We start from the raw sequence: 26,327 nt of genomic DNA on the forward strand, positions 1-26,327 counted from the left end.
GTCCTACATCAATTAAGCATAGCTTAGATGGACGGTTCATCTTGATTTACAGATTGGAGTCAAGGTGGTAAAGGGCTCGTCCGGGATTTGAACCCGGGACCTCTCGCACCCTAAGCGAGAATCATACCCCTAGACCAACGAGCCACGTAAATAAATGTTTCGGAAACTTTGGACTTCGGCAAGCGCTGTTGCATGTTGACATAGTTGGAAAGAAACATCCTGGCCATTCATTACTCTACAGTCTATAAAATCGCTGTACTATTGTCTCCTGCTAACAAACTGAGCATCACTTAACCCCTTATGTATATTGATAGCTCTAGTGTATATCACTTAAGAATGAGACTTATTTTGATTGAGATTTTCTGTAACCCTCGTGAAGTCTACATTGATCTATAGAATGTATCCCATTTCTCATCCTAGTTCAATTAAGCTGGACGGTTCATCTTCATTTACAGATTGGAGTCAAGGTGGTAAAGGGCTCGTCCGGGATTTGAACCCGGGACCTCTCGCACCCAAAGCGAGAATCATACCCCTAGACCAACGAGCCACTTAAAATAAGTCGTTCGGAAACTTTCGACTTCGGCAAGCGCTGTTGCTTGTTGACGAAGTTGGAAAGAAACATCCTGGCCATTAATTACTCTACAGTCTATAAAATCGCTGTACTATTGTCTCCTGCTAACAAACTGAGCATCACTTAACCCCTTATGGCTGTATATTGATAGCTCTAGTGTATATCGCTTAAGAATCAGACTTATTTTGATTGAGATTTACTGTAACCCTCGTGAAGTCTGCATTGATCTATTGAATGTATCCCATTTCTCATCCTAGTTCAATTAAACAAAGCTTAGCTGGACAGTTCATCTTCATTTACAGATTGGAGTCAAGGTGGTAAAGGGCTTGTCCGGGATTTGAAACCGGGACCTCTCGCACCCAAAGCGAGAATCATACCCCTAGACCAACGAGCCACGTAAAATAAGTCTTTCGGAAACTTTCAACTTCGGCAAGCGCTGTTGCATGTTGACCAAGTTGGAATGAAACATCCTGGCATTTCATTTCTCTACAATCACTAAAATAGGCATAATTTACCAATTGTCTCCTGCTCACAATTTTAGCCACACTTAACCTCTCATGGGAGTGTATTGATCTTTTCATTGTATATCTCTAAAGAGTTTGATTGATTTTGATACAAATTTTGCTGTCTACCTCTGTTCAAGTAAACCATTGGTGAGTCTTTATTGAACATAACCCAATTCTCGTCCTAGATCAATTAAGCATAGATTAGATGGACGGTTCATCTTGATTAACAGATTGGAGTCAAGGTGGTCGTCCGGGATTTGAACCCGGGACCTCTCGCACCCTAAGTGAGAATCATACCCCTAGACCAACGAGCCACGTAAAATAAGTCTTTCGGAAACTTTCAACTTCGGCAAGCGCTGTTGCATGTTGACCAAGTTGGAATGAAACATCCTGGCATTTCATTTGTCTACAATCACTAAAATAGGCATAATTAACCAATTGTCTCCTGCTCACAATTTTAGCCACACTTAACCTCTCATGGGAGTGTATTGATCTTTTCATTGTATATCTCTAAAGAGTTTGATTGATTTTGATTCAAATTTTGCTGTCTACATCTGTTCAAGTAAACCATTGGTGAGTCTTTATTGAACATAACCCAATTCTCGTCCTAGATCAATTAAGCATAGATTAGATGGACGGTTCATCTTGATTAAGAGATTGGAGTCAAGGTGGTCGTCCGGGATTTGAACCCGGGACCTCTCGCACCCTAAGCGAGAATCATACCCCTAGACCAACGAGCCAAGAAAAGATTTTTCGGAAACTTTGGATGTTCCAACTTGCATGTTGACCAAGTTGGAAAGAAACATACTGGCCATTGATTTCTCTACAGTCTATAAAATCAACATACTACTGTCTCCTGCTAACAAACTGAGCATCACTGAACCCCTTATGGCTGTATATTGATAGCTCTAGTGTTTATCTCTTAAGAATCAGACTTAGTTTGATTGAGATTGTATGTAACCCTCGTGAAGTCTACATTGATCTATAGAATGTATCCCATTTCTCATCCTAGTTCAATTAAACAAAGCTTAGCTGGACGGTTCATCTTCATTTACAGATTGGATTCAAGGTGCTTAAGGGCTCGTCCAGGATTTGAACCCGGGACCTCTCGCACCCAAAGCGAGAATCATACCCCTAGACCAACTAGCCACTTAAAATAAGTCTTTCGGAAACTTTCGACTTCGGCAAGCGCTGTTGCATGTTGACCAAGTTGGAAAGAAACATCCTGGCCATTAATTACTCTACAGTATATAAAATCGCTGTACTATTGTCTCCTGCTAACAAACTGAGCATCACTTAACCCCTTATGGCTGTATATTGATAGCTCTAGTGTATATTGCTTAAGAATCAGACTTATTTTGATTGAGATTTACTGTAACCCTCGTGAAGTCTGCATTGATCTATTGGATGTATCCCATTTCTCATCCTAGTTCAATTAAACAAAGCTTAGCTGGACAGTTCATCTTCATTTACAGATTGGAGTCAAGGTGGTAAAGGGCTCGTCCGGGATTTGAACCCGGGACCTCTCGCACCCAAAGCGAGAATCATACCCCTAGACCAACGAGCCACTTAAAATAAGTCGTTCGGAAACTTTCGACTTCGGCAAGCGCTGTTGCTTGTTGACGAAGTTGGAAAGAAACATCCTGGCCATTAATTACTCTACAGTCTATAAAATCGCTGTACTATTGTCTCCTGCTAACAAACTGAGCATCACTTAACCCCTTATGGCTGTATATCGATAGCTCTAGTGTATATCGCTTAAGAATCAGACTTATTTTGATTGAGATTTACTGTAACCCTCGTGAAGTCTGCATTGATCTATTGAATGTATCCCATTTCTCATCCTAGTTCAATTAAACAAAGCTTAGCTGGACAGTTCATCTTCATTTACAGATTGGAGTCAAGGTGGTAAAGGGCTTGTCCGGGATTTGAAACCGGGACCTCTCGCACCCAAAGCGAGAATCATACCCCTAGACCAACGAGCCACGTAAAATAAGTCTTTCGGAAACTTTCAACTTCGGCAAGCGCTGTTGCATGTTGACCAAGTTGGAATGAAACATCCTGGCATTTCATTTCTCTACAATCACTAAAATAGGCATAATTTACCAATTGTCTCCTGCTCACAATTTTAGCCACACTTAACCTCTCATGGGAGTGTATTGATCTTTTCATTGTATATCTCTAAAGAGTTTGATTGATTTTGATACAAATTTTGCTGTCTACCTCTGTTCAAGTAAACCATTGGTGAGTCTTTATTGAACATAACCCAATTCTCGTCCTAGATCAATTAAGCATAGATTAGATGGACGGTTCATCTTGATTAACAGATTGGAGTCAAGGTGGTCGTCCGGGATTTGAACCCGGGACCTCTCGCACCCTAAGTGAGAATCATACCCCTAGACCAACGAGCCACGTAAAATAAGTCTTTCGGAAACTTTCAACTTCGGCAAGCGCTGTTGCATGTTGACCAAGTTGGAATGAAACATCCTGGCATTTCATTTGTCTACAATCACTAAAATAGGCATAATTAACCAATTGTCTCCTGCTCACAATTTTAGCCACACTTAACCTCTCATGGGAGTGTATTGATCTTTTCATTGTATATCTCTAAAGAGTTTGATTGATTTTGATTCAAATTTTGCTGTCTACATCTGTTCAAGTAAACCATTGGTGAGTCTTTATTGAACATAACCCAATTCTCGTCCTAGATCAATTAAGCATAGATTAGATGGACGGTTCATCTTGATTAAGAGATTGGAGTCAAGGTGGTCGTCCGGGATTTGAACCCGGGACCTCTCGCACCCTAAGCGAGAATCATACCCCTAGACCAACGAGCCAAGAAAAGATTTTTCGGAAACTTTGGATGTTCCAACTTGCATGTTGACCAAGTTGGAAAGAAACATACTGGCCATTGATTTCTCTACAGTCTATAAAATCAACATACTACTGTCTCCTGCTAACAAACTGAGCATCACTTAACCCCTTATGGCTGTATATTGATAGCTCTAGTGTATATCTCTTAAGAATCAGACTTAGTTTGATTGAGATTGTATGTAACCCTCGTGAAGTCTACATTGATCTATAGAATGTATCCCATTTCTCATCCTAGTTCAATTAAACAAAGCTTAGCTGGACGGTTCATCTTCATTTACAGATTGGATTCAAGGTGCTTAAGGGCTCGTCCAGGATTTGAACCCGGGACCTCTCGCACCCAAAGCGAGAATCATACCCCTAGACCAACTAGCCACTTAAAATAAGTCTTTCGGAAACTTTCGACTTCGGCAAGCGCTGTTGCATGTTGACCAAGTTGGAAAGAAACATCCTGGCCATTAATTACTCTACAGTATATAAAATCGCTGTACTATTGTCTCCTGCTAACAAACTGAGCATCACTTAACCCCTTATGGCTGTATATTGATAGCTCTAGTGTATATTGCTTAAGAATCAGACTTATTTTGATTGAGATTTACTGTAACCCTCGTGAAGTCTGCATTGATCTATTGAATGTATCCCATTTCTCATCCTAGTTCAATTAAACGAAGCTTAGCTGGACAGTTCATCTTCATTTACAGATTGGAGTCAAGGTGGTAAAGGGCTCGTCCGGGATTTGAACCCGGGACCTCTCACACCCAAAGCGAGAATCATACCCCTACACCAACGAGCCACGTAAAATTAGTCTTTCGGAAACTTTCAACTTTGGCAAGCGCTGTTGCATGTTGACCAAGTTGGAATGAAACATCCTGGCATTTCATTTCTCTACAATCACTAAAATAGGCATAATAAAACAATTGTCTCCTGATCACAATTTTAGCCACACTTAACCTCTCATGGGAGTGTATTGATCTTTTCATTGTATATCTCTAAAGAGTTTGATTGATTTTGATTCAAATTTTGCTGTCTACCTCTGTTCAAGTAAACCATTGGTGAGTCTTTATTGAACATAACCCAATTCTCGTCCTAGATCAATTAAGCATAGATTAGATGGACGGTTCATCTTGATTTACAGATTGGAGTCAAGGTGGTAAAGGGCTCGTCCGGGATTTGAACCCGGGACCTCTCGCACCCTAAGCGAGAATCATACCCCTAGACCAACGAGCCACGTAAATAAATGTTTCTGAAACTTTGGACTTCGGCAAGCGCTGTTGCATGTTGACGTAGTTGGAAAGAAACATCCTGGCCATTCATTACTCTACAGTCTATTAAATCGCTGTACTATTGTCTCCTGCTAACAAACTGAGCATCACTTAACCCCTTATGTATATTGATAGCTCTAGTGTATATCTCTTAACATTGAGACTTATTTTGATTGAGATTTTCTGTCACCCTCGTGAAGTCTACATTGATCTATAGAATGTATCCCATTTCTCATCCTAGTTCAATTAAGCTGGACGGTTCATCTTCATTTACAGATTGGAGTCAAGGTGTTAAAGGGCTCGTCCGGGATTTGAACCCGGGACCTCTCACACCCAAAGCGAGAATCATACCCCTAGACCAACGAGCCACTTAAAATAACTCTTTCGGAAACTTTCGACTTCGGCAAGCGCTGTTGCATGTTGACCAAGTTGGAAAGAAACATCCTGGCCATTAATTACTCTACAGTCTATAAAATCGCTGTACTATTGTCTCCTGCTAACAAACTGAGCATCACTTAACCCCTTATGGCTGTATATTGATAGCTCTAGTGTATATCTCTTAAGAATGAGACTTATTTTGATTGAGATTTTCTGTAACCCTCGTGAAGTCTACATTGATCTATAGAATGTATCCCATTTCTCATCCTAGTTCAATTAAACAAAGCTTAGCTGGACGGTTCATCTTCATTTACAGATTGGAGTCAAGGTGGTAAAGGGCTCGTCCGGGATTTGAACCCGGGACCTCTCGCACCCAAAGCGAGAATCATACCCCTAGACCAACGAGCCACGTAAAATAAGTCTTTCGGAAACTTTCGACTTCTGCAAGCGCTGTTGCATGTTGACCAAGTTGGAATGAAACATCCTGGCATTTCATTTGTCTACAATCACTAAAATAGGCATAATAAACCAATTGTCTCCTGCTCACAATTTTAGCCACACTTAACCTCTCATGGGAGTGTATTGATCTTTTCAAACAAACTAAAGAGTTTGATTGATTTTGATTCAAATTTTGCTGTCTACCTCTGTTCAAGTAAACCATTGGTGAGTCTTTATTGAACATAACCCAATTCTCGTCCTAGATCAATTAAGCATAGCTTAGATGGACGGTTCATCTTGATTTACAGATTGGAGTCAAGGTGGTAAAGGGCTCGTCCAGGATTTGAACCCGGGACCTCTCGCACCCTAAGCGAGAATCATACCCCTAGACCAACGAGCCACGAAAAGGTTTTTCGGAAACTTTGGATTTTCCAACTTGCATGTTGACCAAGTTGGAAAGAAAAATACTGGCCATTCATTTCTCTACAGTCTATAAAATCAACATACTACTGTCTCCTGCTAACAAACTGAGCATCACTTAACCCCTTATGGCTGTATATTGATAGCTCTAGTGTATATCTCTTAAGAATCAGACTTAGTTTGATTGAGATTGTCTGTAACCCTCGTGAAGTCTACATTGATCTATAGAATGTATCCCATTTCTCATCCTAGTTCAATTAAACAAAGCTTAGCTGGACAGTTCATCTTCATTTACAGATTGGAGTCAAGGTGGTAAAGGGCTCGTCCGGGATTTGAACCCGGGACCTCTCGCACCCGAAGCGAGAATCATACCCCTAGACCAACGAGCCACGTAAAATAAATCTTTCGGAAACTTTCGACTTCGGCAAGCGCTGTTGCATGTTGACCAAGTTGGAATGAAACATCCTGGCATTTCATTTCTCTACAATCACTAAAATAGGCATAATAAACCAATTGTCTCCTGCTCACAATTTTAGCCACACTTAACCTCTCATGGGAGTGTATTGATCTTTTCATTGTATATCTCTAAAGAGTTTGATTCAAATTTTGCTGTGTACCTCTGTTCAAGTAAACCATTGGTGAGTCTTTATTGAACATAACCCAATTCTCGTCCTAGATCAATTAAGCATAGCTTAGATGGACCGTTCATCTTGATTTACAGATTGGAGTCAAGGTGGTAAAGGGCTCGTCCGGGATTTGAACCCGGGACCTCTCGCACCCTAAGCGAGAATCATACCCCTAGACCAACGAGCCACGTAAATAAATGTTTCTGAAACTTTGGACTTCGGCAAGCGCTGTTGCATGTTGACGTAGTTGGAAAGAAACATCCTGGCCATTCATTACTCTACAGTCTATAAAATCGCTGTACTATTGTCTCCTGCTAACAAACTGAGCATCACTTAACACCTTATGTATATTGATAGCTCTAGTGTATATCTCTTAACATTGAGACTTATTTTGATTGAGATTTTCTGTAACCCTCGTGAAGTCTACATTGATCTATAGAATGTATCCCATTTCTCATCCTAGTTCAATTAAGCTGGACGGTTCATCTTCATTTACAGATTGGAGTCAAGGTGTTAAAGGGCTCGTCCGGGATTTGAACCCGGGACCTCTCACACCCAAAGCGAGAATCATACCCCTAGACCAACGAGCCACTTAAAATAACTCTATCGGAAACTTTCGACTTCGGCAAGCGCTGTTGCATGTTGACCAAGTTGGAAAGAAACATCCTGGCCATTAATTACTCTACAGTCTATAAAATCGCTGTACTATTGTCTCCTGCTAACAAACTGAGCATCACTTAACCCCTTATGGCTGTATATTGATAGCTCTAGTGTATATCTCTTAAGAATGAGACTTATTTTGATTGAGATTTTCTGTAACCCTCGTGAAGTCTACATTGATCTATAGAATGTATCCCATTTCTCATCCTAGTTCAATTAAACAAAGCTTAGCTGGACGGTTCATCTTCATTTACAGATTGGAGTCAAGGTGGTAAAGGGCTCGTCCGGGATTTGAACCCGGGACCTCTCACACCCAAAGCGAGAATCATACCCCTAGACCAACGAGCCACGTAAAATAAGTCTTTCGGAAACTTTCAACTTCGGCAAGCGCTGTTGCATGTTGACCAAGTTGGAATGAAACATCCTGGCATTTCATTTCTCTACAATCACTAAAATAGGCATAATTTACCAATTGTCTCCTGCTCACAATTTTAGCCACACTTAACCTCTCATGGGAGTGTATTGATCTTTTCATTGTATATCTCTAAAGAGTTTGATTGATTTTGATACAAATTTTGCTGTCTACCTCTGTTCAAGTAAACCATTGGTGAGTCTTTATTGAACATAACCCAATTCTCGTCCTAGATCAATTAAGCATAGATTAGATGGACGGTTCATCTTGATTAACAGATTGGAGTCAAGGTGGTCGTCCGGGATTTGAACCCGGGACCTCTCGCACCCTAAGTGAGAATCATACCCCTAGACCAACGAGCCACGTAAAATAAGTCTTTCGGAAACTTTCAACTTCGGCAAGCGCTGTTGCATGTTGACCAAGTTGGAATGAAACATCCTGGCATTTCATTTGTCTACAATAACTAAAATAGGCATAATTAACCAATTGTCTCCTGCTCACAATTTTAGCCACACTTTATTATTTTTATTTTATTTGCCTTTATTTAACCAGGTCGGTCCCGTTGAGATACAATGACCTCTTTTGCAAGGGAAGCCTGGTCAAGACAGCAGCATACAAAATGTCAAACAGTCACAAGACACACACAAATCACATAACACAGATCAAACAAGATAAGTTCCCTGTTCCCTTAAGATAAGGCAACAGGACTAAAGCTCCGGATTCCCACCAAAACAAGAACAAGTGTGGTATGAAGCCGCTCCAATTTCTCTCACACGAGTCTTCAAAGTGTCAAGGTTTATGAGCTCCTTTAACTTTAGGGTTTTTTGCAGTACATTCCAAGCAGCAGGTGCAGCGAACTTAAAACAGTGCTTACCAAATTCAGTGTGTACTTTGGGCATAATTAATAAATAAAGCTCATTTGAACGTAAGCAGTAATTGCTCTGGGATTTAAAGATGTACTTACATAAGTAGTGGGGGAGCAGACCCAAGATAGCTTTATAAATAAAAATATGCCAATGTATAAGGCGGCGTGCTGCCAGAGATGGCCACTCAACTCGAGCATATAAGATGCAGCGGTGAGTGAGGGCTTTACAACCAGTGACAAACCTTAAGGCACCATGATATACAGTGTCTAGAGAACGCAGACAGTTTGCTGGGGCATTCATATATAAGAGATCACTGTAATCAAGTACAGGGAGGAAAGTGGTAGCAATCAACTTTTTTCTGGTAAAAAAAGAAAAACAAAATTTGTGACGGAAGAAGAATCCCAGTTTCACTCTTAATATTTTTACCAGATTTTCTACATGTGGTTTAAAAGAAAGTCGATCATCAATTAAAATGCCGAGATACTTGTAACAGTTCACAAGTTCAATTTCATACCCTTGCAATGACAAAATGCTGGGTGGAGACACAGGCACTTTTCTGCCATTGGAAAATATCATCAGTTTGGTTTTGGCGGCATTCAATACAAGTCTAAGTTCAATGAGCTGATTTTCCACAAGGTTAAAAGCAATTTGTAAGTTGCCAAGGGCTTCGGCAAGAGTGGTGCCACAACAGTATATAACTGTGTCATCAGCATAAAAATGAAATTTGGCATTTGGGACGTTACTGCCCAATGTATTTACATAAATAACAAACAGAATCGGGCCAAGAACTGAGCCCTGTGGCACACCAGTAGAGACATTTAGCAGTGTGGATGAGCTGCCTTCAAAACAAACACATTGTTTTCTATTAGACAGATAATTATTAAACCAGCCAACAGCCTGCTCAGATAAACCTATATCAAGCAGGCGTTGCTTCAGAATGGAATGATCCACTGTGTCAAAGGCCTTAGAAAGGTCAACAAAGAGAGCTGTGCACACTTTCTTTTGATCCAGCCAGTCTATTATATCATTAGTGAGTTTGAGTGAGGCTGTAGTTGTGCTGTGTTGTTTCCTAAAGCCGGATTGGTATGGGGAGAGAATGTTGTTAGTATGGAGAAAATCTTTCAACTGATTGTTTACTAGACCTTCAAGGACCTTTGACAGGATGGACAACTTGGAGATGGGTCGATAATTATTCAAGCAAGTAGGGTCCCCTCCTTTCAAAAGGGGAAGGACGTAAGCGACTTTCCAAATTTCAGGAATACAATTTGTGGTGATAGTGAGGTTAAAAAGATATTGGAGCGGTTTGGCAATAAAATCAGCTGCTAACTTTAAGAAATATGGTTCCAAGTGATCTGGACCTGCAGATTTACTGATATCAAGAGAGCAAAGAGCTCTATGGACCTCTTCCACTGAAAACAACCTAAAAACAAAGGAAGGTTGACCAGCAGGGATAAGGCCTTGAGACATGTTTCCAACATCTGGGGCAGAAGACGCAATATTAAGGGCAGGCATAGCAATCGTGGAAGAAGACCGAGAGAATAAGGAGCCAGAGGCAGAAAAATGAGTATTAAAACAATCAAGTATAGTTGCCCTGTCAGTTACAGTGGTAGCATCATTAACAATACAGGGTGGGAGTTCGCTATGATTTTCAGTGGCTGAGATAGATTTGATCACTTTCCAAAATTTTTTAGGGTCGTTTAAATTTTTCGTTATTGCAGAGAGATAAAAGCTACATTTTGCTTTTTTAATAAGAAAGGTAAAACTATTTCTGAGTTGCCTAAATATAAGTTTATCTGCCTCAGACTGTGTCTTTCTGGCCTTAGCCCATGCAAGATTTCTATTATGCAGTAGATCGGCTAAATCGGGCGTGAACCAGGGATTATCCCTCCCCTTAACCTTATATTTTCTGAAGGGAGCATGCTTATCAAGCAGGGAAGATAAACCTTCAGAGAAAAATTGCCATGCAGTCTCTACATCATTAATTAATTCAATACGATCCCAGTTAAGATCATATAAATCACGGAAGAACGCCTGTTCAACAAAGGCCCTCATATTACGTTTTATCAGAATACGAGGTTTGGATTTTGGAACTTTGGCATTTCTGACTGCAGCAATCACACAGTGGTCACTAATATCATTTGCAAAAACACCTGACATCGAATACTTGTGTGGTACATTAGTCAAGACCAAGTCAATTAAAGATGATTTATCTGGACACTTCAAATTTGGGTGTGTGGGGCTTTCAATGAGCTGCGTAAGATTCAATGAAACACAGGAATCTTTGAAGGCATCAGAGTTAGAATTTAGCCAATCCCAATTTAGATCACCAGTTAATATTATTTCATTATAGGTCAGTTCAGCTAATAGCTGATTCAGAGAAGTTAGCGCTTCAGCAGTAGCTGATGGGGGTCTATAGCAGCCCACAACAGTGATGGAAAACCCATTTGAAATATCAAGTTTTATGGCTAAGAATTCAAACTGTTTACTGATTGATTTGGACTGCAGGACATTTACATTAAATTTTGATTTACAATAAATTGCAACCCCGCCCCCTTTCCTAGGACGGTCAGCCCTAAATACATTATACCCTTTGATGGCGATTGCTTTGTCAGAATAAGATTTACTGAGCCACGTTTCCGACAGAACAATGACATCTGCATCAGTTGATTTTGCCCAGATATGCAGCATATCAATCTTTGATGGCAGACTACGAATATTCAGATGTATTAAACCTAGCCCGGTCCTATCCTTAAATTCAGCAGGTGTGTTACAAATAGCAATGCCAGGACCAGGATTTGGCTGGATACCAGAAATCAAGAGTAAAAGTAGCAACAGAAATCTTTTCCTACTAATTTCAGGGTTGCTAGGTGTTTCTGTTTTGGAGTGTAATCTAGCATGCAACATGACAAGAGATTTATCAGACTGTAAAAAGTTTGATTCCAGGACAGAGGTGCAAACAAGACATAACCATTGTGCAAAGACAAAAGGATCCAAATAAGAATGGGTCAGCACTTGTTCACTTCGTTCACTGAGCAAGTTATTGGTTTCAGGGTTTGGAATGATTGGAGGAGAGAGCACAATACCTGATGTGCACTCCCCATGGTAGCAGGTTAACCCAGAATCCGAGAGAATCACAGTGGCGATGAGGACCATGAAAAGAGAACACATAGTACCAGCACAGAGTTCAGTCCCAAAGAGAAAACCAGGGGCAAGAAACGGTGTATCCGAGCAGGGTAGATGGAACAGGCCTCAGGCTGCAGGGCAGGGTAGATGGAACAGGCCTCAGGCTGCAGGGCAGGGTGGATGAACAGGCATCAGGCTGCAGGGCAGGGTGGATGGAACAGGCCTCAGGCTGCAGAGCAGGGTAGATGGAACAGGCCTCAGGCTGCAGGGCAGGGTAGATGGAACAGGCCTCAGGCTGCAGAGCAGGGTGGATGAACAGGCATCAGGCTGCGGTGCAGGGTGGATGAACAGGCATCAGGCTGCAGGGCAGGGTGGATGCAACAGGCCTCAGGCTGCAGGGCAGGGTGGATGCAACAGGCCTCAGGCTGCAGAGCAGGGTAGATGGAACAGGCCTCAGGCTGCAGAGCAGGGTGAGTGGCACAGGCCTCAAAAGCAATCCAGAATGGATGAAGCGGATTCCAAGGCAGTGTACAAGAGACTGCTGTATGCTGCTGTTAGCAACAATCTCAAGCCCAACCACAGCAGCAACAGGCAGAAAGTCAATCACACCTCACAGTTCCAAGAAGCTGAGAACAGGCCACGGCTACGGCTAGCAACTCAGGGCACAATCAGAAGGAACAGGCCGAAGCATAAGAGGCAGAGCAGCCTTCTAAAGCAGACAAAAACATGAATAATCCACAGACCTTTGAGAGTTGACCGTTCATCAGCACAAAAATCCTAAAAAATCCTTAAAAAATCCTAAAAAATCCCAAATAAAAACAATAAAACAAGACAGACACCTGACAGAGACAAAAGACATGCGGCCATCTTGGATCTCACCTCACACTTAACCTATCATGGGAGTGTATTGATCTTTTCATTGTATATCTCTAAAGAGTTTGATTGATTTTGATTCAAATTTTGCTGTCTACCTCTGTTCAAGTAAACCATTGATGAGTCTTTATTGAACATAACCCAATTCTCGTCCTAGATCAATTAAGCATAGATTAGATGGACGGTTCATCTTGATTAAGAGATTGGAGTCAAGGTGGTCGTCCGGGATTTGAACCCAGGACCTCTCGCACCCTAAGCGAGAATCATACCCCTAGACCAACGAGCCACGTAAAGATTTTTCGGAAACTTTGGATGTTCCAACTTGCATGTTGACCAAGTTGGAAAGAAACATACTGGCCATTGATTTCTCTACAGTCTATAAAATCAACATACTACTGTCTCCTGCTAACAAACTGAGCATCACTTAACCCCTTATGGCTGTATATTGATAGCTCTAGTGTATATCTCTTAAGAATCAGACTTAGTTTGATTGAGATTGTATGTAACCCTCGTGAAGTCTACATTGATCTATAGAATGTATCCCATTTCTCATCCTAGTTCAATTAAACAAAGCTTAGCTGGACGGTTCATCTTCATTTACAGATTGGATTCAAGGTGCTTAAGGGCTCGTCCAGGATTTGAACCCGGGACCTCTCGCACCCAAAGCGAGAATCATACCCCTAGACCAACTAGCCACTTAAAATAAGTCTTTCGGAAACTTTCGACTTCGGCAAGCGCTGTTGCATGTTGACCAAGTTGGAAAGAAACATCCTGGCCATTAATTACTCTACAGTATATAAAATCGCTGTACTATTGTCTCCTGCTAACAAACTGAGCATCACTTAACCCCTTATTGCTGTATATTGATAGCTCTAGTGTATATTGCTTAAGAATCAGACTTATTTTGATTGAGATTTACTGTAACCCTCGTGAAGTCTGCATTGATCTATTGAATGTATCCCATTTCTCATCCTAGTTCAATTAAACAAAGCTTAGCTGGACAGTTCATCTTCATTTACAGATTGGAGTCAAGGTGGTAAAGGGCTCGTCCGGGATTTGAACCCGGGACCTCTCACACCCAAAGCGAGAATCATACCCCTACACCAACGAGCCACGTAAAATTAGTCTTTCGGAAACTTTCAACTTTGGCAAGCGCTGTTGCATGTTGACCAAGTTGGAATGAAACATCCTGGCATTTCATTTCTCTACAATCACTAAAATAGGCATAATAAAACAATTGTCTCCTGATCACAATTTTAGCCACACTTAACCTCTCATAGGAGTGTATTGATCTTTTCATTGTATATCTCTAAAGAGTTTGATTGATTTTGATTCAAATTTTGCTGTCTACCTCTGTTCAAGTAAACCATTGGTGAGTCTTTATTGAACATAACCCAATTCTCGTCCTAGATCAATTAAGCATAGATTAGATGGACGGTTCATCTTGATTTACAGATTGGAGTCAAGGTGGTAAAGGGCTCGTCCGGGATTTGAACCCTGGACCTCCCGCACCCGAAGGGAGAATCATACCCCTAGACCAACGAGCCATGCAAAAGATACCTTTCTGAAAGAATCCATTTCGGCCAGCGCTGTTGCATGTTGACCAAGTTGGAATGAAACATTCTGGCATTTCATTTCTCTACAATCACTAAAATAGGCATAATAAACCTATTGTCTCCTGCTCACAATTTTAGCAACAGTTAACCTCTCATGGGAGTGTATTGATCTTTTCATTGTATATCTCTAAAGAGTTTGATTGATTTTGATTCAAATTTTGCTGTCCACCTCTGTTCAAGTAAACCATTGGTGAGTCTTTATTGAACATAACCCAATTCTCGTCCTAGATCAATTAAGCATAGCTTAGATGGACGGTTCATCTTGATTTACAGATTGGAGTCAAGGTGGTAAAGGGCTCGTCCGGGATTTGAACCCGGGTCCTCTCGCACCCTAAGCGAGAATCATACCCCTAGACCAACTAGCCACTTAAAATAAGTCTTTCGGAAACTTTCGACTTCGGCAAGCGCTGTTGCATGTTGACCGAGTTGGAAAGAAACATCCTGGCCATTAATTACTCTACAGTCTATAAAATCGCTGTACTATTGTCTCCTGCTAACAAACTGAGCATCACTTAACCCCTTATGGCTGTATATTGATAGCTCTAGTGTATATTGCTTAAGAATCAGACTTATTTTGATTGAGATTTACTGTAACCCTCGTGAAGTCTGCATTGATCTATTGAATGTATCCCATTTCTCATCCTAGTTCAATTAAACAAAGCTTAGCTGGACAGTTCATCTTCATTTACAGATTGGAGTCAAGGTTGTAAAGGGCTCGTCCGGGATTTGAACCCGGGACCTCTCGCATCCAAAGCGAGAGTCATACCCGTAGACCAACGAGCCACGTAAAATAAGTCTTTCGGAAACTTTCGACTTCGGCAAGCGCTGTTGCATGTTGACCAAGTTGGAATGAAACATCCTGGCATTTCATGTCTCTACAATCACTAAAATAGGCATAATAAACCAATTGTCTCCTGCTCACAATTTTAGCCACACTTAACCTCTCATGGGAGTGTATTGATCTTTTCATTGTATATCTCTAAAGAGTTTGATTGATTTTGATTCAAATTTTGCTGTCTACCTCTGTTCAAGTAAACCATTGGTGAGTCTTTATTGAACATAACCCAATTCTCATCCTAGATCAATTAAGCATAGATTAGATGGACGGTTCATCTTGATTTACAGATTGGAGTCAAGGTGGTAAAGGGCTCGTCCGGGATTTGAACCCTGGACCTCCCGCACCCGAAGGGAGAATCATACCCCTAGACCAACGAGCCATGCAAAAGATACCTTTCTGAAAGAATCCATTTCGGCCAGCGCTGTTGCATGTTGACCAAGTTGGAATGAAACATTCTGGCATTTAATTTCTCTACAATCACTAAAATAGGCATAATAAACCTATTGTCTCCTGCTCACAATTTTAGCAACAGTTAACCTCTCACGGGAGTGTATTGATCTTTTCATTGTATATCTCTAAAGAGTTTGATTCAAATTTTGCTGTCTACCTCTGTTCAAGTAAACCATTGGTGAGTCTTTATTGAACATAACCCAATTCTCGTCCTAGATCAATTAAGAATAGCTTAGATGGACAGTTCATATTCATTTACAGATTGGAGTAAAGGTGGTAAAGGGCTCGTCCGGGATTTGAATCCTGGACCTATCGCATCCTAAGCGAGAATCATACACCTAGACCAACGAGCCACGTAACGTAAATCTTTCGGAAACTTTCGACTTCGGCAAGCGCTGTTGCATGTTGACCAAGTTGGAAAGAAACATACTGGCCATTCATTTCTCTACAGTCTATAAAATCAACATACTACTGTCTCCTGCTAACAAATTGAGCATCACTTAACCCCTTATGGCTGTATATTGATAGCTCTAGTGTATATCTCTTAAGAATCAGACTTAGTTTGATTGAGATTGTCTGTAACCCTCGTGAAGTCTAAATTGATCTATAGAATGTATCCCATTTCTCATCCTAGTTCAATTAAACAAAGATTAGCTGGATGGTTCATCTTCATTTACAGATTGGAGTCAAGGTGGTAAAGGGCTTGTCCGGGATTTGAACCCGGGACCTCTCGCACCCAAAGCGAGAATCATAACACTAGACCAACGAGCCACGTAAAATAAATCTTTCGGAAACTTTCGACTTCGGCAAGCGCTGTTGCATGTTGACCAAGTTGGAAGGAAACATCCTGGCATTTCATTTCTCTAAAATCACTAAAATAGGCATAATAAACCAATTGTCTCCTGCTCACAATTTTAGCCACACTTAACGTTTCATGGGAGTGTATTGATCTTTTCATTGTATATCTCTAAAGAGTTTGATTGATTTTGATTCAAATTTTGCTGTCCACCTCTGTTCAAGTAAACCATTGGTGAGTCTTTATTGAACATAACCCAATTCTCGTCCTAGATCAATTAAGCATAGCTTAGATGGACGGTTCATCTTGGTTTACAGATTGGAGTCAAGGTGGTAAAGGGCTCGTCCGGGATTTGAACCTGGGACCTCTCGCACCCTAAGCGAGAATAATACCCCTAGACCAACGAGCCACGTAAAGATTATTCGGAAACTTTGGATGTTCCAACTTGCATGTTTACCAAGTTGTCAGGAAACATACTGGCCATTGATTTCTCTACAGTCTATAAAATCAACATACTACTGTCTCCTGCTAACAAACTGAGCATCACTTAACCCCTTATGGCTGTATATTGATAGCTCTACTGTATATCTCTTAAGAATCAGACTTAGTTTGATTGAGATTGTCTGTAACCCTCGTGAAGTCTACATTGATCTATAGAATGTATCCCATTTCTTATCCTAGTTCAATTAAACAAAGCTTAGCTGGACAGTTCATCTTCATTTACAGATTGGAGTCAACGTGGTAAAGGGCTCGTCCGGGATTTGAACCTGGGACCTCTCGCACCCGAAGCGAGAACCATACCCCTAGACAAACGAGCCACGTAAAACAAATGTTTCGGAAACTTTGGACTTCGGCAAGCGCTGTTGCATGTTGACGTAGTTGGAAAGAAACATCCTGGCCATTAATTACTCTACAGTCTATAAATTCGCTGTACTATTGTCTCCTGCTAACAAACTGAGCATCACTTAACCCCTCATGGCTGTATATTGATAGCTCTAGTGTATATCTCTTAAGAATGAGACTTATTTTGATTGAGATTTTCTGTAACCCTTGTGAAGTCTACATTGATCTATAGAATGTATCCCATTTCTCATCCTAGTTCAATTAAACAAAGCTTAGCTAGACGGTTCAACTTCATTTACAGATTGGAGTCAACGTGGTAAAGGGCTCGTCCGGGATTGGAATGAAACAAGTTGGAATGAAACATCCTGCCATTTCATTTCTCTACAATCACTAAAATAGGCATAATAAACCAATTGTCTCCTGCTCACAATTTTAGCCACACTTAACCTCTCATGGGAGTGTATTGATCTTTTCATTGTATATCTCTAAAGAGTTTGATTCAAATTTTGCTGTCTACCTCTGTTCAGGTAAACCATTGGTGAGTCTTTATTGAACATAACCCAATTCTCATCCTAGATCAATTAAGCATAGCTTAGATGGACGGTTCATCTTGATTTACACATTGATCTATAGAATGTATCCCATTTCTCATCCTAGTTCAATTAAACAAAGCTTAGCTGGACGGTTCATCTTCATTTACAGATTGGAGTCAACGTGGTAAAGGGCTCGTCCGGGATTGGAATGAAACAAGTTGGAATGAAACATCCTGGCATTTCATTTCTCTACAATCACTAAAATAGGCATAATAAACCAATTGTCTCCTGCTCACAATTTTAGCCACACTTAACCTCTCATGGGAGTGTATTGATCTTTTCATTGTATATCTCTAAAGAGTTTGATTCAAATGTTGCTGTCTACCTCTGTTCAAGTAAAACATTGGTGAGTCTTTATTGAACATAACCCAATTCTCATCCTAGATCAATTAAGCATAGCTTAGATGGACTGTTCATCTTGATTTACAGATTGGAGTCAAGGTGATAAAGGGCTCATCCGGGATTTGAACCCGGGACCTCTCGCACCCGAAGCGAGAATCATACCCCTAGACAAACGAGCCACGTAAAACAAATGTTTCGGAAACTTTGGACTTCGGCAAGCGCTGTTGCATGTTGACGTAGTTGGAAAGAAACATCCTGGCCATTAATTACTCTACAGTCTATAAATTCGCTGTACTATTGTCTCCTGCTAACAAACTGAGCATCACTTAACCCCTCATGGCTGTATATTGATAGCTCTAGTGTATATCTCTTAAGAATGAGACTTATTTTGATTGAGATTTTCTGTAACCCTTGTGAAGTCTACATTGATCTATAGAATGTATCCCATTTCTCATCCTAGTTCAATTAAACAAAGCTTAGCTAGACGGTTCATCTTCATTTACAGATTGGAGTCAACGTGGTAAAGGGCTCGTCCGGGATTGGAATGAAACAAGTTGGAATGAAACATCCTGCCATTTCATTTCTCTACAATCACTAAAATAGGCATAATAAACCAATTGTCTCCTGCTCACAATTTTAGCCACACTTAACCTCTCATGGGAGTGTATTGATCTTTTCATTGTATATCTCTAAAGAGTTTGATTCAAATTTTGCTGTCTACCTCTGTTCAGGTAAACCATTGGTGAGTCTTTATTGAACATAACCCAATTCTCATCCTAGATCAATTAAGCATAGCTTAGATGGACGGTTCATCTTGATTTACACATTGATCTATAGAATGTATCCCATTTCTCATCCTAGTTCAATTAAACAAAGCTTAGCTGGACGGTTCATCTTCATTTACAGATTGGAGTCAACGTGGTAAAGGGCTCGTCCTTGATTGGAATGAAACAAGTTGGAATGAAACATCCTGGCATTTCATTTCTCTACAATCACTAAAATAGGCATAATAAACCAATTGTCTCCTGCTCACAATTTTAGCCACACTTAACCTCTCATGGGAGTGTATTGATCTTTTCATTGTATATCTCTAAAGAGTTTGATTCAAATGTTGCTGTCTACCTCTGTTCAAGTAAAACATTGGTGAGTCTTTATTGAACATAACCCAATTCTCATCCTAGATCAATTAAGCATAGCTTAGATGGACGGTTCATCTTGATTTACAGATTGGAGTCAAGGTGATAAAGGGCTCCTCCGGGATTTGAACCCGGGACCTCTCGCACCCGAAGCGAGAATCATACCCCTAGACCAACGAGCCACGTAAAATAAATGTTTCGGAAACTTTGGACTTCAGCAAGCGCTGTTGCATGTTGACCAAGTTGGAACTAAACATGCTGGCCATTCATTTCTTTACAATCAATAAAATTAACATACTACTATCTCCTGTTAACACTGTGAGCATCGCTTAACCTCTAATGGCTGTATATCGATAGCTCTACTGTATATCTCTAAAGAAGCTGACTTATTTTGATTGAGATTTTGTGTAACACTCTTTTCAGATGTAACCATTTGGGAGTCTACATTGATCTATAGAATGTATCCCATTTCTCATCCTAGTTCAAGTAAGGATAGCTTAGATGGACAGTAGATCTTCATTTACAGATTGGAGTCAACGTGGTAAAGGGCTCGTCCGGGATTTGAACCCGGGACCTCTCGCACCCGAAGGGAGAATCATACTCCTAGACCAACGAGCCATGCAAAAAAGACCTTTCTGAAAGCATCCATTTTGGCCAGCGCTGTTGCATGTTGACCAAGTTGGAATGAAACATTCTGGCATTTCATTTCTCTACAATCACTAAAATAGGCATACTACACCTATTGTCTCCTGCTCAAAAATATTAGCAACACTTAACCTCTTAAGGCAGTGTATTGATATTTCCATTGTGTGACTTATATTTATTAAACATCTATCGTCAACCTCCGTTCAAGTAAACCATTGGTGAGTCTTTATTGAACAAAGCCCATTTCTGATCATAGTTCAATTAAGCATAGCTTAGATGGACAGTTCATTTACAGATTTGAAACAAGGTGGTAAAGGGCACGTCCGGGATTTGAACCCAGGACCTCTCTCACCCGAAGTGAGAAACATACCCCTAGACGAACGAGCCACATATAAGAAATCTTTCGGAAAGCACAGACTTCGACAAGCGCTGTTGCGCTGCTCACAATTTTAGCAACACTTAACCTCTCAAGGCAGTGTATTGATCTTTTCATTGTATATCTATAAAGAGTTTGATTGATTTTGATTCAAATTTTGCTGTCTACCTCTGTTCAAGTAAACCATTGGTGAGTCTTTATTGAACATAGCCCAATTCTCGTCCTAGATCAATTAAGAATAGCTTAGATGGACAGTTCATCTTCATTTACAGATTGGAGTCAAGGTGGTGATGGGCTCCTCCAGGATTTGAACCCGTGACCTCTCACACCAAAAGAGAGAATCATAACCTTAGTCCAACGAGCCACATAAATAAGTCTTTCGGAAACTTTGGATTTCGGCAAGTGCTGTTGCATGTTGACCAAGCTGGAATGAAACATCCTGACCTTTAATTTCTCTACAGTCAATAAAATCACTATACTACTGTCTCCTGCTAACAAACTGAGCATCACTTAACCCCTTATGGCTATATATTGATAGCTTTAGTGGTATGATTCTCGCTCAGTGTGCGAGAGGTCCCGGGTTCATATCCCGGACGAGCCCTTTACCACCTCGACTTCAATCTGTAAATGAAGATGAATTGTCCATGTTGACAGGTAGGCTTATACCTTCTGCCTACCTGCAGAATAATAATTCTAACTGACGTGCGTTTCTTTAGCCACGTGGCGTTATTTATTGCAGAGGTGATCATAACATACTGCTCTCCGTGAGAGTCAGGCAACACAGAGAAAGAGGGTGGTAACATCACTCTTATAAAGGTAGTGCTGTCATATGAGGCGCAACAGCGCCTCCTCCTGGACAAATATAGTTACATGCATACATACATTTATTCACTCTCAACAGTCCATCTAAGCTATGCTTAATTGACCGAGGATGAAAAATGGACTTTGTTCAATAAAGACTCACCAATGGTTTACTTGAACAGAGGTTGGCAAAAAATGTTAATCAAAGTCACGCTCTTTAGAGATATACAATGGTAATGTCAATACACTTCCTTGAAAGGTTAAGTGTTGCTAAAATTGTGAGCAGGAGACAATAGGTATAATTTGCCTATCTTAGTGATTGTAGAGAAATGAAATGCCAGGATGTTTCATTCCAACTTGGTCAACATGCAACAGCGCTTGCCAAAGTCAATGCTTTCCAAAAGATTTATACTATGTGGCTCGTTGGTCAAGGGTATGGTTCTCGCTTTGGGTGCGACAGGTCCTGGGTTTAATTCCCGGACGAGCCCATCACCACCTTGACTCCAATCTGTAAATGAAGATGGACTGGCAATCTGACATATGCGGAATTGAACTAGGGTGAGAAATTGGATACATTCTATAGATCAATGTAGACTCCCCAATGGTAACCTCTGAAAAGAGGGTTACAGTAAATTGCAATCAAAATAATTTACATTCTTTAGAGATATACACTAGAGCTATCAATATACAACCATAAGGGGTTAAGTGATGCTCAGTTTGTTAGCAGGAGACAATAGTAAAGTGATTTTATTAACTGTAGAGAAATGAAAGGCCAGGATGTTTCATTCCAACTTGGTCAACATGCAACAGCTCTTGCCGAAGTCGAAAGTTTCTGAGAGATTTGAATAATGTGGCTCGTTGGTCTAGGGGTATATTTCTCGCTTATGGTGCAAGAGCTCCCGGGTTCAAATCCCGGACGAGCCCATTGCCAGATCAACTCCAAACTGTCCCTGAATATGCATTTTCCAACTATGCTACACTCAATTGACCTAGACTATATCATTAGATAATGTATCTCTAAGTTGTTTAGGGCCAGCTATTATAACCTCTGTTTGTTCTTGGTTTAATAAGAGAAAATTGCTGGTCATCCAGGTTTTCGTTTCCTTGAGACATTCCTGAAGTCTAGTTAATTGATTACTTTGTTCAGGTTTTATTGAATAACTGGGTGTCATCCGCATAGCAGTGGAGTGTGTCATGATAATGTTTCCTAATGGAAGCATATATAATGAGAATATAATTTGGCCATTTTTGTTTTTTTATCCAAGGCTGTGATTAGCTCTAAACCCAGACTGAGAGTCTTCATGTATATCATTTTCCTGGAGAAACTCACACAGGTGATTCTTAGCCGTTTCTGAGATTTCTGTTCTTGGTATTGTATTAGTGCCAGGAGATGGTTGATTTTTTTTCTAATAGTTTAAATTTTATCATTAAAAATGGTTATAAAGATATTGCTATTTAGGGATCGAGGAATACTGGGTTCGATGGAGGTGTGACTCTCTGAAAGTCTGGCTACAGTGCTGATGAGAAACCTGGGGTTGTTTTTAATCTCTTCTATTCATTTTGAATAGTAGGCAGCTCTTTTTATATGCTTTAACACTACTCTTCCAGTCTATGACATGGTTGCTTGAGCGCCTCTTCCTCTCTAGTTTGCTAGATACTTGTTTTAACTCATGTGTCTTGGAATTATACCAAGCGAGCTAATTAACTATGTTTGACATGTTTCTAGGACTATTGTTCTGGCTTTGGTTAGCAAAGGTCCTGGACGAGGCCTGTACCACTTCGACTCAAACCTTTCACTCAAAGATGGCGGGTTAGGGTGGGGCAGCGCACAGATACACACAGAATCTGCTGCTCTGTGTGTGTTTCTCTCTCAGACGAAGTCTCAAGACCCGCTACAGTTTAACAGTTGATTTGTTTGTTTCCGCAACATCAACACTGATCATCACATAATCATCAATACTTAAATTAATTAGTAAAATCTTTATTCAGAGCAGCGCATTCATCAGCTGTCCCGCTCTCTTTTTTTTCTCTCTCTCTCTTTATCACACACACACACACGGGTGACTACAGGACACATGTGTAAACTGAGTCTGAGTAGAATCGCTGCTGCTAACACATTTTAGATCTTTGATTGTGATCATGGACCATAGATCAACATGGTGGAGTGCGAATCAGAGATCATGATGGCAGATCATGGATCATGATCATGTTGGCGGCTGAAAGTGGATGGTGTTGGTGGATCCTGATGGTGGTGGTGGATCGTGGTGGCATCTGGTTGTAGACTTTATCTATATCAATACTGCTTGCTATAAAAATATGTTTACTCACATATTTGACTATTATTGACAATAACTCCTCATTTAATTTGTCATTGCTAATCCCTTCATCTCTATCAAAAAAAAATTCTAAAGTATAAATACTGACCAACATTAACTTAACGTTGACACACATCTCCATTATGTTACAAACTGTTTCTTCTTATCAATGTTGTATATATTGTTATTCAGCTGATGTTCTCAGTAACACGTGGCATCTATTGCACTTCTCTCTGTCCTGGGAAATCGATCACTCACATGTGGCTCTTACTGTGCAAAATTTGATTGATTGATTGATATCAGTGACGTGCACACCATCTTTCGTTCTTCACCTCCACTTCACTAACCTCAGAGTTTGAAAAGTTGCACTTCTGTTCATTGCTTGATGCAGTGATTCATCATAGAAATCTATCGTCACCCAGGAGATTTAACAGTCATTAGTTGCTTTGCATTGACCGTTTAGTGGTTGAATATGGGCATGTACAGAGCAGACATATATGTGTATTCCAGAACCCCCTGAAATCACTGATGAATATAATTACAGGTGCAACTAACATTACTAACCTCATTCGATCACAGTTGCAGTGAAAAACTGAAGTTTAACCTCTGGAAGCTTTGCAAACTTTTTCTTGAGCAAAGATGAATTCTGGGCTATTTGACCTTGTTGGCCACTTTGGAATTTCTATTACAGATGATCCCTTTCCTTACGACCTTGCTCAAGATGTAGTTAGAAGCATCACAGCCTTCACAACACAACACAGAGCTTCCATACTTTCTGGAGCTTTATCTTCCACTACCACCACCCCTCCTTTAATTACAGGGCTTACAATTTGGTGTGCATGTCCTCTGTGTTACCTTATAGGCTGAGCTGAAGCCAAGGGGATCTGAGCCGATGTGATTAGCCCTGAGGCAAAGAGTATATGGTGTGCCTCTGATGTATACTTCAGGAAAGGAGACAGAGACAAAGAGACAGACACATCAGCACACTGAGGTTTTAAAGCATCGCAGCTCCAAAATGCTCCAGGGTGGGGCCCCTCCTGGCACGCACTTCCCCAGACTTGGTGCTCAGTCTTGGGCTGACCTTTGAAAGATGTACCCTTGATCAACATTCAGCTTCCATTGTTTCGCTAAGCACAAAGCCCTCAGGGTAGGCAAACTGTTTATGAAAGGAATCTCTGTACCTAAAAGATTCATCTAGATTAAAAGGTGAAACATGCTCTAAATGCATTGAGGAAACACTTTATATGTATAAACAAAGATATGAATATTTAAATACAATTAAAGCGCTTGATTGCACAACAGATCAAGCATACGTTCCTGATGTTTAAATTCTCTGTGCCTTTTGAGCACCTCTTTGTGTTTGCAGAACAAAGAGATGACTGATGCCACCAAAACAAACAACACATCAGTCAGTCAAGTTAAGCAACTCTGTCATTCAGGTCACATCAGTGAAAATGAATCTGGCAAGTATTTAGTATGGGCACTTTGCCCTACACGTATCTCAGGACATGAAATAGTACCTATAAGTCAGGGGTCTCAAACTCAAATTACCTGGGGGCCACTGGAGACAGTATCTGGGTGAGGCTGGGCCGCATTACGTATTTCACAAAAAAAACTTTGCTAAAAAAATCCAAACTTCTCAAATGTCCTTATTAACAGTTATTTAACTTCAATGGGTTCTTCTGAACATGAATAGAATATTGAAGAACATGAACGGTTCTTCTGAACATGCTTTCTCTTGCCTACCACTTGCTGCCAGATCCGGTACTTCTCGTATCAAAAAAAGCTAATTAATATGAATATTAAAAAAAGCTTTTAAAGAAATAATTAAAATAAAATATAAAAAATATAATGTAATCACTAGAAAATTACGGAACCCCTGTTGACATCGGTGGATAAATAACTAATTTGTGGCCACGCAATAACAAGATAATCTAATAAATTATATATAAAGCTTTCTTAACAACAGCATCCCAATTTCATAAAATAATAACAAATGCAGACTTCTAAGATGAACCAAAATAATTATGCACATCGTCATGTAGTCTGTGGCTCGGTGCGTAAATGTCACCACCAGAGGATGAGGGAATCTAAATCATTAAAATTCATCCACACATATCAGGTGTAAATAATAATGTAAAACAGCCCAGACTGTAAAATGTAGATATTAGCTCAATGTGAGTAAAGGAGCCGTGGTGTCCCTTGAATTTGACTTCAATTTAACAAATTGTGTGTGTGTGTGTGTGTGTGTGTGTGTGTGTGTGTGTGTGTGTGTGTGTGTCGGTGCGGTGCGGTCCGTTTCGTTCCGTTCCGTTTTCTCCGCTTGACACAGAAGTCGCCTTTGCTCAAGATGCCACTTTATTAATCACTGACATAAAGACTGATACCGTCACTGCAGTAGAGCCTAAATAAGTCCCACTGCATTGTACGTGGCATGTGTGTGCTGTCTTGAGCGTCGTTTTATGTGCGTTCCAGGACCTGTGCTCGTCGTACCTGCGCTGTCATATATGCTTCGCGTTCCGGCACCTTGTGATTTACAAATGAAGCCCTGGATACATCATGACCTGCGC

General features: G+C 40.5%; 20 non-coding genes across 20 annotated transcripts; all 20 read right to left on the reverse strand.

The window, feature by feature from the left end:
• Positions 1-72: 72 nt before the first annotated feature.
• trnap-agg (transfer RNA proline (anticodon AGG)) lies at positions 73-144 on the reverse strand. The gene has a single exon. It is a non-coding gene; the product is annotated as a tRNA-Pro (tRNA).
• Positions 145-475: 331 nt separating this feature from the next.
• On the reverse strand, positions 476-547 carry trnap-ugg (transfer RNA proline (anticodon UGG)). The gene has a single exon. It is a non-coding gene; the product is annotated as a tRNA-Pro (tRNA).
• Positions 548-1,745: 1,198 nt separating this feature from the next.
• trnap-agg (transfer RNA proline (anticodon AGG)) lies at positions 1,746-1,818 on the reverse strand. Its single transcript has one exon. It is a non-coding gene; the product is annotated as a tRNA-Pro (tRNA).
• Positions 1,819-2,572: 754 nt separating this feature from the next.
• On the reverse strand, positions 2,573-2,644 carry trnap-ugg (transfer RNA proline (anticodon UGG)). Its single transcript has one exon. It is a non-coding gene; the product is annotated as a tRNA-Pro (tRNA).
• Positions 2,645-3,842: 1,198 nt separating this feature from the next.
• trnap-agg (transfer RNA proline (anticodon AGG)) lies at positions 3,843-3,915 on the reverse strand. Its single transcript has one exon. It is a non-coding gene; the product is annotated as a tRNA-Pro (tRNA).
• A 754-nt stretch (positions 3,916-4,669) lies between these two features.
• trnap-ugg (transfer RNA proline (anticodon UGG)) lies at positions 4,670-4,741 on the reverse strand. The gene has a single exon. It is a non-coding gene; the product is annotated as a tRNA-Pro (tRNA).
• Positions 4,742-5,103: 362 nt separating this feature from the next.
• trnap-agg (transfer RNA proline (anticodon AGG)) lies at positions 5,104-5,175 on the reverse strand. The gene has a single exon. It is a non-coding gene; the product is annotated as a tRNA-Pro (tRNA).
• A 331-nt stretch (positions 5,176-5,506) lies between these two features.
• trnap-ugg (transfer RNA proline (anticodon UGG)) lies at positions 5,507-5,578 on the reverse strand. The gene has a single exon. It is a non-coding gene; the product is annotated as a tRNA-Pro (tRNA).
• A 346-nt stretch (positions 5,579-5,924) lies between these two features.
• Positions 5,925-5,996, reverse strand: trnap-ugg (transfer RNA proline (anticodon UGG)). The gene has a single exon. It is a non-coding gene; the product is annotated as a tRNA-Pro (tRNA).
• A 358-nt stretch (positions 5,997-6,354) lies between these two features.
• On the reverse strand, positions 6,355-6,426 carry trnap-agg (transfer RNA proline (anticodon AGG)). The gene has a single exon. It is a non-coding gene; the product is annotated as a tRNA-Pro (tRNA).
• A 337-nt stretch (positions 6,427-6,763) lies between these two features.
• trnap-cgg (transfer RNA proline (anticodon CGG)) lies at positions 6,764-6,835 on the reverse strand. Its single transcript has one exon. It is a non-coding gene; the product is annotated as a tRNA-Pro (tRNA).
• Positions 6,836-7,187: 352 nt separating this feature from the next.
• On the reverse strand, positions 7,188-7,259 carry trnap-agg (transfer RNA proline (anticodon AGG)). The gene has a single exon. It is a non-coding gene; the product is annotated as a tRNA-Pro (tRNA).
• Positions 7,260-7,590: 331 nt separating this feature from the next.
• On the reverse strand, positions 7,591-7,662 carry trnap-ugg (transfer RNA proline (anticodon UGG)). The gene has a single exon. It is a non-coding gene; the product is annotated as a tRNA-Pro (tRNA).
• A 346-nt stretch (positions 7,663-8,008) lies between these two features.
• Positions 8,009-8,080, reverse strand: trnap-ugg (transfer RNA proline (anticodon UGG)). Its single transcript has one exon. It is a non-coding gene; the product is annotated as a tRNA-Pro (tRNA).
• Positions 8,081-14,047: 5,967 nt separating this feature from the next.
• trnap-ugg (transfer RNA proline (anticodon UGG)) lies at positions 14,048-14,119 on the reverse strand. The gene has a single exon. It is a non-coding gene; the product is annotated as a tRNA-Pro (tRNA).
• Positions 14,120-14,915: 796 nt separating this feature from the next.
• On the reverse strand, positions 14,916-14,987 carry trnap-agg (transfer RNA proline (anticodon AGG)). The gene has a single exon. It is a non-coding gene; the product is annotated as a tRNA-Pro (tRNA).
• A 346-nt stretch (positions 14,988-15,333) lies between these two features.
• Positions 15,334-15,405, reverse strand: trnap-ugg (transfer RNA proline (anticodon UGG)). Its single transcript has one exon. It is a non-coding gene; the product is annotated as a tRNA-Pro (tRNA).
• Positions 15,406-16,609: 1,204 nt separating this feature from the next.
• Positions 16,610-16,681, reverse strand: trnap-ugg (transfer RNA proline (anticodon UGG)). Its single transcript has one exon. It is a non-coding gene; the product is annotated as a tRNA-Pro (tRNA).
• Positions 16,682-18,591: 1,910 nt separating this feature from the next.
• Positions 18,592-18,663, reverse strand: trnap-cgg (transfer RNA proline (anticodon CGG)). Its single transcript has one exon. It is a non-coding gene; the product is annotated as a tRNA-Pro (tRNA).
• A 1,067-nt stretch (positions 18,664-19,730) lies between these two features.
• Positions 19,731-19,802, reverse strand: trnap-cgg (transfer RNA proline (anticodon CGG)). Its single transcript has one exon. It is a non-coding gene; the product is annotated as a tRNA-Pro (tRNA).
• Positions 19,803-26,327: the final 6,525 nt, after the last annotated feature.

Source organism: Platichthys flesus, chromosome 23 (assembly GCF_949316205.1).
Source record: "Platichthys flesus chromosome 23, fPlaFle2.1, whole genome shotgun sequence".
Lineage (NCBI taxonomy): Eukaryota > Metazoa > Chordata > Actinopteri > Pleuronectiformes > Pleuronectidae > Platichthys > Platichthys flesus.